At 36.5% G+C, this 20813-nt stretch overlaps 3 pseudogenes; all 3 read left to right on the forward strand.

The window, feature by feature from the left end:
* The first annotated feature begins 258 nt into the window (after positions 1–258).
* LOC122146356 lies at positions 259–1318 on the forward strand (annotated as a pseudogene).
* A 2162-nt stretch (positions 1319–3480) lies between these two features.
* LOC122146357 lies at positions 3481–4311 on the forward strand (annotated as a pseudogene).
* A 3106-nt stretch (positions 4312–7417) lies between these two features.
* Positions 7418–11046, forward strand: LOC122146358 (annotated as a pseudogene).
* The last annotated feature ends 9767 nt before the right edge of the window (positions 11047–20813 follow it).

The raw sequence follows: 20813 nt of genomic DNA on the forward strand, positions 1-20813 counted from the left end.
ACGCTAACAATCACCCATTTCCTACAAACATATATTCTATAGGGAGGTTATGCTCAACACAGAAGAAACCTAGAGCTTGTGTAACAAAAAAATGTTATGTACGGAGCGGAGCCTATTATCATTAGCATTACTCATTTTTTGCATTATCTTTTTTTCAAATCTGTAGGGAAAAGGGTTGATCTATGAACTAAAAGTCCCATGTGTAAGCGAACAAAAACATGATCTAATATTTATCTGATGGCTGGTTGAAATAGTGAGATGGTGGCCACCTTGGAGAAGGTAGAGTATATAAACAACGTGTTTCCTCTGCTCGTTTCTCTGTAATGCTTTTACTGCCTCTTATTCAAATAGGTTCAATATGATTATATCAAAGAAAATTAAAGCATTTTCATTGGAATGCTCTGTGGACGTGGAAATTAAATGATTACTTGAACATTCTCTGTTTTTGACTGGATTGAATCACAGGTGACACAAAAAAGCCAGACCAACAGGTATCATGAACTCCATACAATCAGGACTCCTCTGTCAAATGTGACTTTGTGCGTCCTGAGCAAAGGTTTTCCTCAATGGCTTTTCTAATGTCCCACATGCAAAATAATACTATGTGTTCTTGTCTTTAGTGTATGTTGGGACTGTTTTAGTGAATTCATTTATCATGTGTATCATATATTTGGCCCGCAGACTTCACACAGCAAATACATTGCTGTTTTCCATTGGCCCTTTCTGATCTGTGTCGGAAGCTCAGACTTGATTCCAAAAATCATGACATATTTTGTTTGGGCACCATGACATTTCATGACGAAGTGTGCTTTGTGCGTAGTTTTTTATATATCATTTTATGAATCTGCAGTCTTTGACACTTCTTATCTTGGCTTATGACAGATTTGGTTGCTATTGTTCCTCTACGGTATCATGCCATTGTAACCAAACAAGCCATGTTTCTGATCATAGGGTTGATGTGGATTGTGTCTATGACACATTTTCTGTGCCTGTAGGTCTGCGGAATAGACTGTCTATTTGTAGTTCTAATGTGGTTAATAGTATATTTGTGAGTATGGCCCTGTGTGTGAGACAAGCTTTGTAATGCTTCATTCCCGAAATTTACTGATGGGAAAAATTTGCTTTGGTTTCCTAATTTGCTTGCCCCCGTAATGATCATCATTCCCTATTTCTGCATTGCTATGTCTCTGCTTAAGATGGTTCATCGGTGTGATGGGATCAAAGCTATACAAACCTGCACCCACTCAATCTCATATTGGTGGCAGAGTTTTATCTCCCAATTTTAAGTAATAATATTGCTTGCTGCCCACAAAACTAATCCATCCAAACGCCCCGGATAAGCAACACTTCTGTTGACCAGGAGAATTCCACCTATGCTGAATTCCCATTCATATACACTCTAAAGAAAGAAGGAGGTCATTGCAGTCCATAAAAGAACTGTAACAAAACGCAGTAAGGTGATACAATTAGTAAAACAATTAGGAAATTCAGTGTGGAGAAATTGAAAGTGGTGTGAAAAGGCACTTATTTAAAAGGTTGTATACTACATTTATCTTCTTTTACTGTTGAGGTTTATCTTTCATGGCTGTTTGAATAGACTGTGTTCATCTTGTAATTGTATAAAATAGACATGTAGTTATAAAAAATCAGTTGTCACAGTTTTTTTTCCTTGAATGTCAAAAGAGTGTTCCATGGTACAATGTTTGCACATTAACCCTATTAATTACTTATTCCCACCCTTTTGTTATTTGGACATATTAGAAGGTATTTCTTTCTTTTGCAGGGTGATTTCTTTTTTTTTGAGAGTGAAGTTCCAGACCATGTAATGTACATGCAGGCATGTGCTTCAGTGTGAAAGTACTCCGTATGTGACATGGACATTAAAACACAAAAATGTTTTAACTCTGAAAGATGAATCCTGTAATCTTCTGTTCAATCCCCAAAATTGTTTGTGACAAAAACAAGCATAACGCAGAAGGAAAAAAACACAAACTTGACAAAACATTGTTTAACAATAGTAATATTGAGTTGTGAAACTGATTGACAGTAGTCTGTAGACAGAAAAGGGTAGATAGTAGAACCTCATTTTATTTTGCTAATGCTCCTCAGATCTCGGTTTCCTAGACACTGGCATTAAAAAGTCTACGGACAAAAACAATACGTATGGTATATACATTTTTGTATAACATGTAGCATTGCGTAAAATAAATTTAATAGTTAAAGGAAATTAAATTGTGCGAAGGATTATGCAAGTTCTTACACAAGACAGCAGAAGATGCAGTAATTATGATTGTACAGTGGAAACACAGTGATGTTTTGGGGTGACTACGGATACCAGATAATCAGGTTTGTTTAGAGGGAAGATAACCTAGACGACGAAATTGTTGACTGTAATACAAAATTAAGAATGAATAGCTATGGTAACCGTTTACTGCATCCCTTAGATGGAAGAGAAACATTCTTGCTGTGCAAATTACAGTGTTACTGAAACTTGTAGGAAATTCCAAACACCGTGCAAAAAAATACCACCTTGGATAGGCACGGGGGGAGTAATACGAGTGGTGAGAATTAATTTTTTTAGATTTTATTTTTTAGTTCCGCTCTCAGAGCAGTAAAAAGGAAAAGAAAATTAAAAAGATAAAAGAGAAAACAAGCCTGTGGTGTTTCATCTCTCCATTTGTTTCTAAACAGATGGAATAACTGGAAGATGACGAATCAAACTGATTATGCCATATTATTTTTTTTTTAGTAATAGGTCGTATGTAACATCCCTGTATATTTTCTTTACTTTGCAAATAAATCAAAAACATTTAAAATTGGGACGTGTGGTTGATATTCATATTTTCAGGATCAATAATATTAGTCCGCTATTGTTTTCATGGGTCAACAATATATCAGCTTTAAATATCTGTAAACAGAATTTTTTTTTGTTATCTTGTATATTTTTTTTTTCTCATCCATAGTTTTGTAAAGAGTAACTTCTACAATTTTTTTTTTTCCCTGAATTCTGTAGGGAGAAAGGGCTGATCCAATTACCCTACTGTAAGTCCCAAGCGCATGAGGATGATTCCAATATAAATATGCCGAATAGCTGAGGAGAATAATGATTGTGTGGCAGTATTGGAGAGGTTAGAGTATAACATAGTTCTGCACGTTTCTATCTAATGATTTTTACTGTAGGACCAAGTGGTTGTATATTAGTGGAATCATCCTATTAGAGCGACATTCACTGTACTGGACATTTGGGGAGATATTAGTTTGAATATTCTCAGTTAATGAGTGTTATGTCTAAACAGTTCTATCAAAGGTGATAAAAAAGGCCAACAGGTATCATGCTCTCCTGCAGCCCAACTTCTCTGCAGATGGGATCTTTGTTCGTTCCTGCCACATTTTTCATCAAGGCTTGTAATTTTCACTTGCAAAATAACACTCTATGGTTCTGTCTATTAGGTATGTGGATGTTTTAGGGAATTGCATATCATGTGTTCATATATTGGCGCCCGCAGGACTTCACACAGCCAAATAAATTGCTGTTTTAATCCTCTGCCTTTTCGGACTCTGTGTGGAAGCTCTGCTTACATTCCAAACATAATAGATGTGTTTTTTATTGAGAACCAGTAAATTTATATATGAAGCAGGTTTGGCAAATCTGTTTTTTTGTATTTCATTTTTGAATCTTCAGTCTTTTACACTACTTGGCTGTGGCTGTATGACAGACCTGGTTGCTATTTGTTTTCAATCTAAGGTTATCATGCCCTTGTCGACCAAACCAGCCATGTTTCTGATCATAGGGGTGATATGGATCTTTTTTTCTGTGACCTTTTTTCTCTGTACTTGCAATAATTTGTGTCAATAGACTCTCTTTTTGGGTAGATTAATGGTACTTGATACTTAGTACTGTGATTTTGCCCTTTTTTATATAGACTCTCCTGTAATGATAATTTTGTGCATATTATGATGGGATCGAAACTTTGCTTTGGTCCTTCTGATTTGCATACCTCCAATACTGATCTTCATTTCATATTTCTGCATTGCTTTGGCTCTGCTTAATATTGCTCATGGTGCTGGAAAGGATCAAGGCCATGAAAACTTTGCACCTCACATCTCATATGTTGTGCATTTTTTATCTCCCAATTTAAGCAATATATTCAACCTTAACAACATTTTTCCATCCAAACACCCTAGACGGAATTAATAACAATCCTTGACACAGGGACAATACCACCTATGCTGAATCCCATCATATACACGTCTAAAAGAAAAGATGGAGGTTACATGCAGTCCATAAAAGAACTGCTACAAACGCAGTAAGGTGCATGCTACTATGACAAGAAATGTGAAATGCAGTGGGAGAAATTAAATATTATTTTAAAAGGAGTCTGCACTTTTTAATATATATGTTAGCTGACTTTTATCATCTGTTTGAATGAAAGCTATTCTGTGTGGTAAGTATATTATTAATTATATTGCCACTTTAGAACAATGTTAACAAATACCTAAGTTAAACAGAATATTTGACTTTAGTGTGTTTATACAATTTTATACTAATAGGCTGTCATGGTGTCATTATCCCACTGGCCATGTTAAATATGTAAATAAATACATATGGTGTTCCTCAAAGTGGTACTGTTGTTTCAGTGATTGACTTTATGAAATTTTGAAATTAAACATCATGATGCTTGATGAAGACGGGTGGTGAGCTCATTTGAGATGCCAATTTTGCAATACATGTAAATAAATAAATAAAAAGAAGTACAATAAATGTTTAAATTCCTTAAATTTTGTCAATTTAAATTGGTTTTACTTAAATTCATTTAAAGTGTAGTTTTAATTATATTTAAATTAGTTTAAAGGTAATATGACACCCTAGGAGTTACCAGTTTAATTAAGTACCAACCTACCCATCTTTGCCCCTATGGCAAAAGAAGCTGCCATTACTTTAGATGTAATTACCACAGTTAATGTTGCTCAAAGGGCCCGTAAATGTATTAACACAAAAAATACAATAGACCCCTTCACACCAGTGATTGTGATGACAGGTGATCTGACCAATCATAATGCATCCACCCAAACAAACAAACTAGGACCGAGAGTAGATGTCAATGTCCGGTGGCCTTGAACTTGAAAAATGGTGTGTATTGATGTCTTTTTCCCGCACTTATTAAAATCCAAGATACCTTCGTGATGTTCATTCATGGTTTTTTCATGCTTTTATCTAGTAAAGAAGAAGCTGATGAGTTTAGTTCTGATGGGCAGTTTATTTTGCTGCTTGAAGTGAGGCGACAGTGATTTGTCATGACACATTAAGATCACAAAAAACCATATTTATTGTGTGTAATTTATACAAAATTACAAAATTTAAGAAAGCTGAGACTTTGATTCATACCAAAAGTAACCGCTCTCTATGTCCGTCCCCGCGTGTGTTGTCCAGTGTTCTCTTTTGCTCTTCCAAATATTTTTCACCTGAGTGAGAACATGATGTGTGGTAGGAGGAGCAACCACGTCCTTGGTCTGACATAGCAACAGTAACTAAGGGTGTGGGGTCTTTAAATGAGATTGAATTGTATTCAAACATAATATTTTGAATATAGAAATATGAAATCAATTTAAAAAAGATACAATACTTGGATTATGAAAGTACTATTACCATAGGTGACAGCAAGTCATGGTGTTAATTAAATTAATAATTTATTTCAACCAAATTCAATCAAAAACAGATTCATTTAGGAATTTTTTTTAAAGTGGCTGTCTAAGTATTAATGGTTCATCGAATCCCTCACCAACTGATTCATTCAAAGACTAGATTCATTCAGAAATGAAACCTTCACATGGTGCACCATTGATTTAGACCGTTTTAGTTATACAGAGACAATACAACACACCCTGTTGTGTGACATCAATTAACATTCCAGATTAATAAAACTGTGCGTCATTGTCTAAAACAAGTTAATGACTAACTGCGTATTTACACATAATTGATAAATGTTCCTGCAACTTTATTTGTGTGTAAGTGTTATTTGCTCCACATTGTCCAGTACGGTTTACAGCTTTGCCACAGATTTTTCTAATTGTGATCCTAAATCAAACAGATAATGCTGCCAAAGAAATGTTAGCTAATGACGTAATATGGGTGCAGTATGTGAGGTAGCAGTCATATTTCTGAAATAAACACCAATCATACCCTACTTGTCTCTGGCACAATGTCGCACAGAAAAAAGCCCTGTCTAGGGTTTCTAAGCCGAGTACTGTTTGCATCAAGTCATTCGTTAGTCTGGAGTGTTTGATGAGAACGAGATGAAATGTAGTTTGCCATAAATGCTTATATGACAAAATCGTGACACAGATGAACTGTATGTTCTGTTGTGCAGAACTGAGTAAGAACTGATGACAACACAGTCTGAGGGTTTGTTGACCAATAAGCAAAAAGAGGGTGTGTTTCATGTCCCACCCACATGAGACACAATATATCAAGATCATTTATCCATTTTGTTTAGTGTAATAATCCATTTAGTGCATTAGAACAAAGTGTTGATGATAATTTAAGGAATCGAAGTATGTGATGACTGACCGGCGTTCTTTGGTTTTTCCATTTTGAAGACAAAAAACGAGAAACAAATTATCTGAATGTACACCGGACCATTTAACAATGCTGTTTTTGGTTAGTGTTTCTTCTGCATTCCTGTATCCCCTCTCTTGAGTGCCGAAGGTTTTAAAAGACATTTTAAAGAGACTGGTTTATCCCCTGCTCTTTGTCCGCTTCCTCCTTGAAGCACAGCGGATCATTTACTCAAGAGCGACAACAAAGCTTTTCTCTACATCTGTGTGCCTCCATCAAAACTATCCAGCCTCAGCGTCGCAGTCAAAGGCAAGTGCCTGCCTATGGATGGTCCCTTAGGCGAGACATTGCTCCTACTGTGGAGTGATTGCTTGCAAACAACAGATCCCTCTTTTCAAAACTATTTGACCCAGAGGAGGGAGACCCTGCTTGCCCCACTCCAGATCCCAGGGCCCAGCCAACCCACCTCCCCAATTATCTTGTGGACTCTTGACTGGTTGCAACCCAGCCAAAGTTCTCCTGTGCACTCTGCTGCGTTATGCCTATGTCCAAGTTCCTCCTGGAGACTGCAGAAATCATTTCCTAGCCTCCACTCTCCCACCTTCCTCTCCAAAAGCAAGCAAGTCAGTGCGGCTCGACCTCCGCTGTTTCCCCTCCAATCTCCTCAGCTCTCCCCTCATTTCTCACTCCATGTTGCTGTGTGTGGATGTACCTCGGCATCTTGTACAGTTTTTAACTCCACCTCTGGAAAGAGAGATTACTCTGACCCTTCGCACTTACCCTTGGCTCCACACTCCCTCAGCTCCACTTGGGCCCATCAATACTCAGAATCCACTCGGCTCCCTCGGTCCCTCCTGCCACATGCCTTGGTCAGTCATTTGCTCTGCCTCGTACCCTTGGCATATCCTCATGGTCCTGCTTGGGATTCTCGTTCACCTCCAGCTTCACCTCGTGTGTCTTTCCAGTCCCAGGCAACTTTGTCCTGGCCTGGTCTCCATCTTCTTCAGCTCAGTCTGAGTCTCCACCTCAGTGTCTCCGTCTCTGTCAGGTCGGTCTCTGACACAGTTCTATAGGACCTCCCCGGGACCATCTCAACGGTATCACCTTCTTGACTCCGCCTCTCTGGAATGCTCTGTCTAGGCCCCCTTGCTCACGTCTACTCTCCAGGCTCCTGCATCCTCCATCATTATGCTCCCTCAATCTCAGTTGGACCATCTTTTATTACAGTATGAGAGATTGTGCTCTTTCTGGGAAGGGGGACTAAATATCACATGGTTTGTTCTGTTTTGGTTTAGTTTCCTTGTGTTTAATATTCACCAAGGTTCCTTTGTTCCTTTTCACGCCCAGTTGACATATACAAAACCTGTTTGTAGTACTTGATTTGGCAACTCCAATATATTTAAAGCTCTCTGTTTTCTTCAGCTTCATGTCTTGTGTACAGTTTCTGGATGTTTGTGTTCTTCTCTTCAGTGTTTGAGTAAAGTAGTGTCCCGATATGATTCTTGGTCATTGGGTCTCATCTGTATGTTCATGGATTTGATATAATACACTAGCTATCGTGACAAATCTGAGGATTTTTGAAACTCCTTAATTTTTGTGTGTTAAAGTTGGTGCATAATTCATTCCAATTCATCCAATACTGTTATGTACTATGAACATAGAATATTGCCTCAATTTTGTTGCAGAATCACGAGGTATGGCGTTGGGTGTCTGTTGCTAAGCATCTACGAGTAATATCCTAACACAGAATCATTTCAGCTACTGTACCGTTTTAACACATTAGTTACAGCAAATGCGTTCTTCTATCCAGAGCTAAAAGCAAGGTTTTATTAGAATGACATTAAACTCAGAGTTGAGGCTCATGAAAACTGAAGTGTCTAGCAATTCAGTATGCCATTATGAAATGTTTTACACTGCAGTGGCAAATCTCAGAATCCTTGGTTTTTTCTCAATACTGACAAATGCAGACATCATAGATACAACACGCGATAAAGACAACTGGAAATGATTCAAGCTTTTTTAAATGCCCCCAAAGTAAAGTTACAGCATTAGTTTATTAAAATTTTTGCAAACCAGTCAGAGAAATATGTCATGATCACAGTTTAACGACTGTAATGGAAATTGCTTTATAGAGAGACATCAATACTTGAATTTTTTTTAACATAATATTGTAACTCATCACAAAAACTTTGAAAAAATAATAGTGTTGTGTACACTGATCATGAATTGATATTAGTTTAAAAAGAGTAGGCCTAATGCTCATGACTCCTGCCCTGATAATTAAGTCCTACAGGGAGAAAAGTTGATCCATCAGCTTAAGTCCCGCAGCCTCAAGACTGATCTAATATAAATGTGGAGACAGCTGGTAGAATAAGATGTATTGTCACAGAATTTCGTAACAACGTGTAAATTAATAATCATAGTGTTTTCCTCTGTTCTTCTGTAGTGATTTTTACTGCAATGATTAGTTCAATTTGGATTCAAAAGTGAACAATCTAAACATTTTTGCTCTCATCAGTGCACTGTGACTGGAATGAAAACATTATTTGAATATTCTGTTATTGAGCATATTTCTGTAACAGTTCTTCATCACTAGGTGATACAAAAAGCCAGGCAACAGTTATCATGAGCTTCCATGCAGTCAAACTCCTCTGCAAATGTGACCTTTGTGCGTCCTGCCAGCATTTTTCATAAAGGCTGTTTTTAATTTTGGCCACATGCAAAATACTACATATGTTTCCTTGTCTCTTTAGTGTATTTTGTGACGTTTTTAGGGAGATACATTTATCAGGTGTATCATATATTTGGGCCCGAGACTGTCACACAGCCAAATACATTGCTGTTTTCCATCTGGCCTTTTCTGACCTGTGTGGAAGGCTCGGCTTTGATTCCAAAAGTCATTGACACATTTTTTATGTTGAGCACACAAGTTGTTTCATATGAAAGCAGTTTGGCAAATAGGTGTTTTTATTGTATTCACTTCATGAAACACGCAGTCTTTGACACTTTTTAACTTGTCTTGGCTTATGACAGACTGGTTGCTATTGTTTTCCTCTACGGTATCATGCCATTGGTAACCAAACAAGCCATGTATTCTGATCATAGGGGTAATGTTGGATTTTTTCATTGACATCTTTTTTTTTATCTAGTACTTGTAGGGTTGTTGTGAACACACTCTTCTTTTTGTAGAATCTGTCGTGATTAATAGTTTATTTTTTGTGACCAAGGAATTATGTATAGACTAGCTTGTAATTATATTGCGATTAATATATTGATGGGAAAAAAATTAGCTTTGAGTCTCCTCATGTGCACCACCACTCTACTGATCATCATTTCATATTTCTGCATTGCTCTGGCTTTGCTTAATATGTGTCTCATGGTGACTGACGGAACAAGGCCATGAAAACCTGCACCGTCACATCATCATATTGGTAGCAATTTCTTATCTTCCAGTGTTAAGTAATAATATTGCCTGCTGTCACAACACCTATCAAATCGCACAAACACCCGCGATAATTAACAATTTCTTTGACCCAGACAATACCACCAATGCAATCCCAATCATATACACGTCTAAAGACAGAGGAGGTCATGCCAATCCATAAAAGAACTGTACAAGCGCAGTAGGATGTGCCCCCTGTTACTGTTAGAAATAAATATAAAATGCAGTGGACGAATTTAAAAAGGATTTAGTTCTTGATCAATATTAACTTTGCTGACTTTTATTATGTGCTTGAATAAAGCATTTCTGTTATTTTAAAATTGTTATTAGTTTGTATATTTGTCCTCTAGAACATGTAACAAATATTAAAGGGATATTTCGACTTGCTGTGTAAATCTTGTAAAAAAAAAAAAAAAAACAAGCTCTCTGACCTTGTCCACATGCGATTTAAAATTAACAACATTTTGTTAACCAGGTGGATCCTCTATGGATTGTGCTTTTCTAATATTGTTACTTTTTTCTTTAATTATAACTATTGCAGTGACTTATTTCCACTATTCTGTGCTATTTGAAACATTGTGATGGATTGTACTGATGATCTAAATTTTCACTTTAAACTTGTAAAGGTGTCATTCAATAAAAATTAATCAGAATGACCAAAAAAAAAAAAAAACACACAATAAAAAATTTGAACCACTAACCCTAGATACACACGTGAACCAGCAAACAATTTTTTTGTGTTAATCCACACAATAAACACAATGGTAATATTTTATATAAAAAAACCTTAAATGTTCCCTACTAGCATTTGTAAAAGAACAGAGAATTCATCTTATACCCTTTGTCCTATCAACATGAATGAAATGGCACTATTTTAATATGTTTGTCATTGTTTGTTCACAACTGACTCTCTCGTTCATGTCAAATTAAATAAAAAAAAATTATAATTCTCTTCTCTGCATTTCTGTTCTTCTCTACTATGTCTCGCCTAATCTGTGAACTAAACTTGACATTATATCCTGCAAATAGGCCTATTGTGTGGCTGTGATGAATTGCTTAAGCTTGTAAGTCACATCGGATAAAAAAGTGCTGTGCGATGCCTAGGTCACACTATAAAATTTTCAAATCCAACCGTTTTTAAAAAACCTGGGAAACCACAGATATCTAAGCATGTTTCAACCCCTTTTTCTAACATTATAATTCTCCAAATGCACACACTAGGACCTTAGACAATTCAGCCAGACCTGTGAGACCACACAACTGGACCAATTGGGTATTAACGATTTCACATGGGCAAATATCCACAGGACACAAGCTGTCACAGAAAAAGAGCTCATGATTCACAATGTGACCTTAGAAGAAAAACGAAATATGGATGATGAATCGATGTTCGTCAACTGGGTCTCCTGGCATGCAACACTACATATAAAGGCACTCATACTGTTGCTATAGTTGTACAACGTTGACCATTTTTGTCAATACTCCATTTCCATGGACATGTTTGTGGCTGCCATGTTTTTCACAGCTACAAAAAAGAAAATGACCTTAGAGAACTTCAGTATCATGTTAGTGTAGTATTGTTACGCTATCAAAACTTTAAAAAGCAATGCTTTGTGGACGACCGATCACTTTGATCATAAACAGAAGTATGCCATAGTCAACTATAGCCTATAATTTTGGAGGTATAGTAATTTCAAAAGTCATTCGCTCTTATTACTTACTATTAAGAATTATCATTAGATTACTAACTTACTTTAAGTCGTAAATTGTACATATTCCTAGCTGAGCAATAAACGTATGATGTCCATGCACAACTGACTCCTACACATTTTCCTCAACCTAAAGGAAAGGGTATGATTGTGGACTAAAGTCCCAAGCACAAGAGAATGATCTTACTTAAATTGTCTGGTAGATGGATATTAATGAGAGGGTGGCAGCTTTGGAGAAGGTAAAATATAAACGATTGTTTGCCTCTTATTTTCCCTATTGATTTTACTGCAAATATTACTCTTGATTCTAGTCGGCAATGTTGACTATATTAAAGAGACATCCAAAACGATTTTGTAGATTTACAAGCAACTGTAATGAAAATAATTTTTCATTAGTTATTATGGAAGTAATCTCTGTTATTTAATGTATTTCTTATAAAACTGTTTCATCACAGCCGTAGACAAACAAGAAAGCCAGACAAAGTTATATGAGCTCCATGCAAGATCCAACTTTTAGTGGCGTAATCTGCAAATGGGGAGAGTGACTGCAAAATGTGAGGGTTAGTTTTGTCGTGCGACGGCTCGGGGGGGGGGTGGGGGGGGGGGGGGGGGGGATCGCCTCATGCAACATGTTTCATTTAATGGCTTTGTTAATATTCCACATGCAAGGCACCTACTACTATGTGTTCTTGTACTTTAGTGTATGTTGTGTACTGTTTTAGGGGATTAATAATTCATTTATCATGTGTATCATATATTTCCGGCGAACGCAGGACTTCCACACCAGCACACAGCAATACATTGCTGTTTTTAATGCTTTTGGGGGCACTTGCGGATCTGTTGGAAAGCTCAGCTTTGGGATTCCAAACCTCATAGACATATCCCCTATCTCAGGCACACCCAGCGAGCATTTCATTATGAGCCAATTGTTTAATGTGGTGGCAAACTAGTTTTGGTGATTTCATTCACTGAATCTGCAGTCTTTGCCCACTACTGTGTCTCTGGCTTATGACAAGACTGAGTTGCTATATTGTGGTTTTTTTTCCTCTCACCAGTATTAAGGCCTGCCATTGTCAACTCCAACACAGTCCCGTTTTCTATGATCAGAGGATGGGTAAGGTGATTGGCTGCCGTCGTGCTGGTCCGTGTGTGATGTGGATTTTATTTTTTTTCCTTTTTCTTTCCTCCTCTTTTTTTTTTTTTTGCCGCCCCCCCCCACCCCCACCTAGCCCCCCTAGCTTTTTCAATGTGCTTCCATTTTTCTTTCTCAAGCCCCAGTCGTAGTTTGGATTTCAAGACTCTTCTATTTGTAGATCTATGTGTTATAGCAATAGTTAGTTTTTGATGATCATGTGGCCCTATTATATAGACTGGCTTGTTAATGATAATACCACTTAAACCTTATCATCTGGCAAATATTTTGCTTTGCGTCTCCTTGTATGTATGCCACTGATATTGATAATGGGTTTCATATTCTGCATCGCTTTAGTTTTTGTGCTTAAGATTGCTCAGGGTGTTTGTTGATCCGGCCTCCCCCTTTGATTCATTCAAATTTTTTTTTTTTTTTTTTGCCTCATGAAAACCTGCACTCACATTATCATTTTCTGTGTAGAGTGTGCAATTTTTTAGTTCCACTTTAGGTATTTTCTTTTGGTATTAATATTGCAGCTTTAGCAACATTATCCATCCAACGCCACGGCACGATAATGCATAATTATTAACCAATTCTCTTGGACAACAGACAATTTACCCCACCGGTATAGGGGTCATGGAATCCCATACATATACACTCTTAAAGACAGAGGAGGTCCATGCCAGTCCATTAAAGAGACTTGTACAAAACGCAACAAGGTGAAACACTAGGCTACTACAGAGCAAAAAAGGTTTTAAATACAAAGGGTTATTTAAGAAAAAATAAAGATTCATTTGTGTTGTTGTGAACTGTATTAAGGAATCTGTACTTGTAGTGTTTTGAATATGAATATCCCCAATTGTTTATTGGTTATACAGTTCAGTTTTGAAAGCATTCAAACAAATTTTACTTATATTTTATAGAACTGACTGACCTGGTGGGTGCAGACATTGCAGAATACAATCTAACACTTCTTCTCATATGGTGATAAAAATAAGATCACTTAAAATATTTTATGAGGTCACGAAGTTGCATGTAATGTAAATGACAGTTAAGTTTTATTGATTTGTATTGTATTGTAAGACTGTCTGTAAGGAACTGAATGAAGTAATAAAATTTACTTCATTTGTTTTATTGGAAATGAGTGAAATGTTTTGTTGGGATTGAAGTGCAACAAGGCTTACATTGGGCTGATGTGATTTTGGTGTAAGTGGGAGGGGGGTCGGTCACACAAAAATAATTTAATTTACTCAGATACTTATAGTTGATGCCAAAGCCATTTGACTTGGACAAAAAAGTCACACATTAGCCTGGCAAATTATTTAAACAAAACAAGTTGATTGAAAGTGTGAAAAGTGAATGGTGTTCAAGGGTGGAAAAAAAGACATACATAATGTACAAATGACATAAAGGTGCAGTAAAAGGTGATAGTATTTTAATTTCACATCTATGTGTGTTAAAAAGATATAAACATCATACATTGTGTATATTTATTAACAACAGTATATATATATATATATATATATATATATATATATATATATTATATATATATATATATATATATATATATGTCTAATGAAGGACGCTCACTTTAATCACTTGTGACCAACAGTGTGAACCACAATGCCAAAGAGCTCAGACAACAGTATAGTATGTATAGTATGTATAGTATACAGAAACTAATATATAAACTATTAAAAAGACACTGAGAACAATCGAAAAGGAAAAGAAGTACTCGCTGTTTGATTAGGGGGGAAACGGAGGGACAAAAACTGATTCTAGTGCAGGCGGGGTGGCGAAAGCAAAAAGCAAGTGTTGTGCTGGCCTATGGTTGAGCTCTAAATAAAAGCTACTTGCTGTGGATAATTTTTGTTTTGCTAATAGATTGATGTGGCAAACCATATTATACAATGCAATTTTTGAATACATAATTTAATGGCGTGTAAAGACACTGAATTGTGTAGTAACAGCCATCAATTAAGTCACACTTTTGAAATGACATTTAGGCCTGCGAACATATAATCGGTTAAAAAGGCCTGTCAAGATTAAAAAAGGATAGAAAATATCTTAAAATAAGTGACTCTACACTACCTTTCTGCTTTATATTCATTGGTTGATTGAAGGCAAAAACATTACAGGCAAACTTTTTTTTTTTTTTGCATGCACTGGTCAGTTTTGATATTTGGAGGCGGTGTTGGCTTTTGCACAATATGTAACAGATAGACTAGAGTAGGGGTGTTTATTTGTCAAACTTTTTCACTGAGGACCACTTCAACATTATGGCTGCCATCAAAGGGCCAGTTCAGTGTTAAACTGTCAAGACTGCACTAATTATGTTACTACTCCTTAACATGTGTTGTTAAAAATAACTAGGTCTCTATGCGGTCGATTATTACTTATTTAAGTTACAAATATTTGCAATATGCATTTGCGATTATTGATGTAAAAAATATATGTTATTGCTCAAGTTATTATTTTAACACAAATCCGGTTTTAAAAAGATCTGTCCCAAATGACTCCAGATTAAAGTAAAGTAAACGGTAAATAAAGACAGGTGTATCATCAAACACGGTCATTCATTAACTTGTCAACTAAAAGAAAAAAGTGTTTTTTTTTGTTACATTTATGTGAGCTGTTAAGAGGTAGAGATGACAGATCTGGCATTTAGAAAAGTCCAATGAGCCCGCGGACTCTCACTTCTATTTGTCATGCTGATTTATACGCAGGAAATAGAAATGGAACTTTGGTGGGCGCATATGATAAATGATATGCACTGTGTTTGGTGGTAGCCTCAACCCTTTCCCCCAACAAAAATAACTTAGAACAAACTAAAAAAAACTAAAAAAAAAAAAAAACAAAGTGATAGTATAAGAGTGCAAATGCATGAATCGTATATTGAGCAAAAAAATATAATCAAAAGAAATAATAAATAAATAAATCATTGAATAGGGATTATATTAAAACTGTTTGCAAATTCAAATTCAGCATTTATTTCATAGATATTAATTTGATGATACAAATGTGGCCCGAAGCAATATTCCACAGAAAATGAACATTTGTACATTACATTTAGTTGTAAAAAGCACTTTTAATTAATAATCTAAAAAAAATTGTAAAAAATTGAACAAGACAATCTATTTTATACCAAACACAGGAAACACGGGGGATAGCCCAGGGAGTACGGAGGGGGGCACTAAATGAGCCTGCTGATCTTATTGACCAGGATTTTACTAGAAATGACCAGGGCTGAATACTGCGTAATCTAAAACACTTCAGCCAGCATGGTGGATTTATTTTTTTCTTTTTTTTTTTTTTTTTTTAAAACGCCGTTCAGCCAGCACCTAGTTTATTAAAAACACTCGTGCTTTTAAGCCAAATAGCTTGCTGAATTTTGAGTATTTATTGTAGTAATATATATAGTATATATATCTAGAGAGAGTATATATATATATATATATATATATATATATATATATATATATATATATATATGTATATAGATATATACATAGCACCCTGAGATCCTAAATAAATTGCTTATCTTGCACACACCAAAGTCAATTTAGTGCATTATAAGCAGAACAAACAAATCAAAAAGAGATAGAATTCCACAGAAAAATTGTGGAATTGATACGCACCTTTCATAATTTACGATATAAAGTTGAATACCTTTTATTTTATTTTTTAAGGACAAGCATATGCTTTCGCAGGTCCACATAATAAATAAAATGATGTGTGCGGGTCGGAGGGGGCCCGGACTAGGACTCCGCTCCGGGCAGGGGTGCCTTGAGTTTGACCAATGTGGGGGGGAGCTAGAGGAAAGAAATATCCAGGACAGTACACGTCTAGGCTATATAGTATTTAATATGCTTTATTCTATTTCGTGTCAGTATATTTCTGTTGTTTTTTAAAGGGGTCATCGGATGTCTAAGTCTGGTGTTATTTGAAACTGGAAAAATGTGTGTTGCAGTGTGTGGTGACGCGCGTTCCGGCAGTGTGGTACACAACCACCATATTCCATATATATCATTTATATCATTTATAATGTGATAAAAATCCAAATCCAGTGCTTTTTTTTTTTTTTTAAATCTACTTAAAATCTTTACCCTTTCTCAAATGGAAATTGAAGCCCGATCTCAGTATGCCTGTCTTTGTGATGTCACACAGGCTTTCCCTCCCACGGATCGTTAGTTTGATTGACCCGTGGCATTTCAGCACAGACTGGACGTGGTGCGGTACCTTTAGTAGCCAGCCGCCGAGTGAGCTTGTCATCAGTCCACCATCGCTTCACCACTGATGTAGAAGAAGAGTGTAGACAAGAATGTCTCCTGAGCGCTAGCGGCGGTGCTGATTTTGCTGTTTTGATTGTAAGCAATGAACATATAGCAGTCGTCATTCATTACTGATAAATGCAGCTAAAGTCTCTCTGAGAGCGGCTTCTTGGAAGAGTAGGGGCTGGGTGTCAGCAGCGCTCATTTGCATTTAAAGGAAAATGCTTACAAAACAGCTTGTCACTCTTGGAAAATAGCTGTTTTTTACAGGGGTAAGTTGGGACGCTAAATTGGTTGAGAGTTTATGACTCTAATTCTAAGGTTGTGGGTTTGAGTTGTGGGCCGGAAGTAATATATCATGGATGTGAGGTGTGCCCTTGAGCAAGGACACAAAACGCCCCAGACTGCAGCAGGCATAAATGGCTGTGTGTTCACGGTGTGTGTGTCTCACTGCTGTGGTTTCTGTGGGGCGGGCGGTGTGCACTTTGTTTGATGGGTTAAATGCAGAGTATGACCTATGAGTATGGGTTCACCATAATTTGGCTGTATGTCACTTCACTTTTAAAAAATGATTTTTTTTTTTTTACAACTACCACTGAGAAAAATTTTAACAAAACTATAGGTGCTAGACTTTCTATTAAGACCTCAAAGCATCATACCTCAACGTGGAACATGGGCGATGCGAGTGACCCCTTTTAAAAGGTACGAGAGTCGCGTGCAAAGCTCTTTTTTATCAAAAATCATTTTTTTTTTTCATGCACTGAGCCACAGATCTTGCATCCAATAAATTTTATAATTTAATACACTACTTATTACTTGCGTCAACACAATGAAATTTGAATATTCAGATTTCTATTCTCGGAAGTGCATGCAAATAGTAATGCATGTTTAACTAAATAATGCCTCATTTCCATGATAAAACCTTTCTAAGGAAACTTGTAATACAAAAAGTTGTTTGCTGTTCACGTAAATCAGTAGTCAGTCTGAGTGATGTATGGTGATATTAAGTTCTGTGTATTAGTTAAGATTTTTCACTCATCCACCTGAGATAAGTTTGAATTATCGTAAGATGTGTGGCCAAGAAATAATAATGGAAAGTATACGAGGATAAACCGAAGAAAATGCAGAACAGATACCTTAACTGTCTTTACACATTGTTTTCTGAGCGTGATTTGATCATTGTGGGATGACAGATCTACAGAGGTTGCCATTGGTGGAGAGCGCACTTGGTGGCGGACTGTTACAGTGAAGAGCTCTGACTGAAGGGATTGATATCTGCATTCTCTTCATTCAGTATTTAATGCGCAAAGGTAAATACCCTGCAGTACATGGCAAAACTCACAAGTAAGACCTTACTGTAAGTATACCCAATGAACTACCACACACCATTAATATGGTTTTTTCAACCATTTCGACTTCTGGGTTTTCTGCCCCCAGACAGGATGAAGAAAAGCATGATCAATGAGGTCAAGAGCCTGGAATATGGGGAAATTTCCTTTTGTCTGCTGGATCCCTCTATGTACGCCCCTCTACACGGAGATACTATTATTTATTCCGCTTCATTGCTCTTACTTTATATATCTTTTCAGAAAACACACATGCATCACGTTTATTGGTTATCAGTACGGAACGACCAATTCACACTCCTAACTAAATATATATTTCTGTCTTTAATTTAACAATTATTGCACAGACATTTGTGAGGATTATATACTAAAAATCCCTCAGCAACTGGATGCACTTTTGTTTGGGAATCAGTTGATCCCGTATGGATGTGCTTGGTTAAACATACTTCTCCAGTATGTTATTTTTTTTTTTGGTTCAGTTAGTATTCACTAACTCTAATGTCCGTCTTTTGACAGAATTAGTCGCTTATTTGTAACTTACCTGAGGTATCATATGATTGTGAGGCGTCGACAGTAATAATTTTATAATTGTTATTTCATGTGATGTAGCGGAGGTAATGAAGAGAGCGCATCAAATTGAGCAGACTTTGTTCTTGCAGGAGAACTGTGTGCGGGGATAATCATTCATTCTATGATCGTGGGTCAAATTTACCCAAGGCTGTGGGTGGGTGTCGCGGAGGAGTGTTCTGTTTAAGTGGTGATCATTTGTTTCCCGATTTTTCGTATTATCTTTTCATATACATGCATAGCTGTAACATTGTTCACAACCCCACATGACCATCAAAGAGCCAGAAAGACATGTACTGCTCATTTAATAGAAGGGGCTGTATTTTATGTGCCCATCTGCCTAACATATGTCTTTCAGGTCGTTTTTAAGCACCAACACTATAATAATTCTTTCTCTGACATCTACGCTTCCTTCAATGCTTAACCTTATCATGACAAAGGACTTCATGATGTCTGTGAAAAGGTTTATGAAAGAAAAAAAAAGAATAAAAAAAGGAAGAAGCATGTTTTCATCTACTATACCAACTGTGTTCCAGTTATAATGATAATAGCAGTGTGATTTTTGTATTGAATTCTTTAAAATAATTATAGACCTTCTAAATGTGAAACAGTGTTTGTTTTGGGTTACTTGAAGTATAAATTGTAAGTGCAGCATCTTAACCGTGCCCTGATTTTTATTTACATTTCTTTAAACTAAATAAAAAAATCCACATTTTTAAAGTAGTAAATTTAGACACACTGTAGTTTTTATCAGAATAACTGTTTAAGGACAGGGTATGCAGGGAATCAAGTGCAACAATTTGATAATAAACTGAAATAATTATTTTGATAGTTGATTGAGTGCATTTAAAAAGAGTTTTTTATCACGGTAAACAACAATCCTCACAAAGGCAGCTTGACTTAAATGCATTCAAATCTGCAAATGTGCCCTTTCTTTCTCCCCCTGAAACTTCTTCATCAATGGCTTTTCTAATATCCCACATGAAAAAATACTACTATTTTTTTTGGTTTTTGTAATGCGGGCCGTAGGGGCCATCATGTGTTCATATTTTTGGGCCCGAGACCACCGCCAAATACATTGCTGTGTTTAATCGGGCCCCCTTTCTGATCTGTGTGGGAAGCTCGGTTGTTTCCCAAAAAATCATAGACATGTTTTTATTTGAGCCCCGTTTTTCATAGGATGCTTGATGAATTGTTTTTGTGTTTATTTCAGAATGTTCAATTTTTGACACTGCTTGCCTTGGCTTATGACGACGGGTTTATTTTTTCCCCCGTATCATAGTTATTAAAAAACATCCAGACTCATTATAGGCACTATGTGGATTTTTTCCATGTCTTTATTTGCTGTATTTGGGGATTAGTCACGACTCTTTTTTTGTAGATCTACTGGGGTCAATAGCTTTTCTGTGATAGGGCCCACCCCATCAGTCTTTCCGTCAAATTCCATAAATTATCCATGGCTTATTTTATTTGGCCTCCAAATTTGCCTCCAGTGAAGTTGGGTAACCCCTCTATTTTTGCATTGTGCAGCATTGCTTTAAAATTTCCATGGTGCTGATCGATCAAAGCCCTAAAACCTGACCTCACATTTGTGTTAGTGCATTTTTTTTCTCCCATTTTTAAGTGAAATGTTAAACCCTTAACATCATTATCTAAACGCCGGGGTAATTACAACCCGACACAAATAATACCCCCAATGCGAATCCCATCATAAACACTCTAAAGAAGAGGGAAAAGGGCATGCAACAATAAAAGAACGTATAAACGAGCAAGGTAAACACTATTAT

Source organism: Cyprinus carpio, chromosome A10, assembly GCF_018340385.1.
Source record: "Cyprinus carpio isolate SPL01 chromosome A10, ASM1834038v1, whole genome shotgun sequence".
NCBI classification, from domain to species: Eukaryota; Metazoa; Chordata; class Actinopteri; order Cypriniformes; family Cyprinidae; genus Cyprinus; species Cyprinus carpio.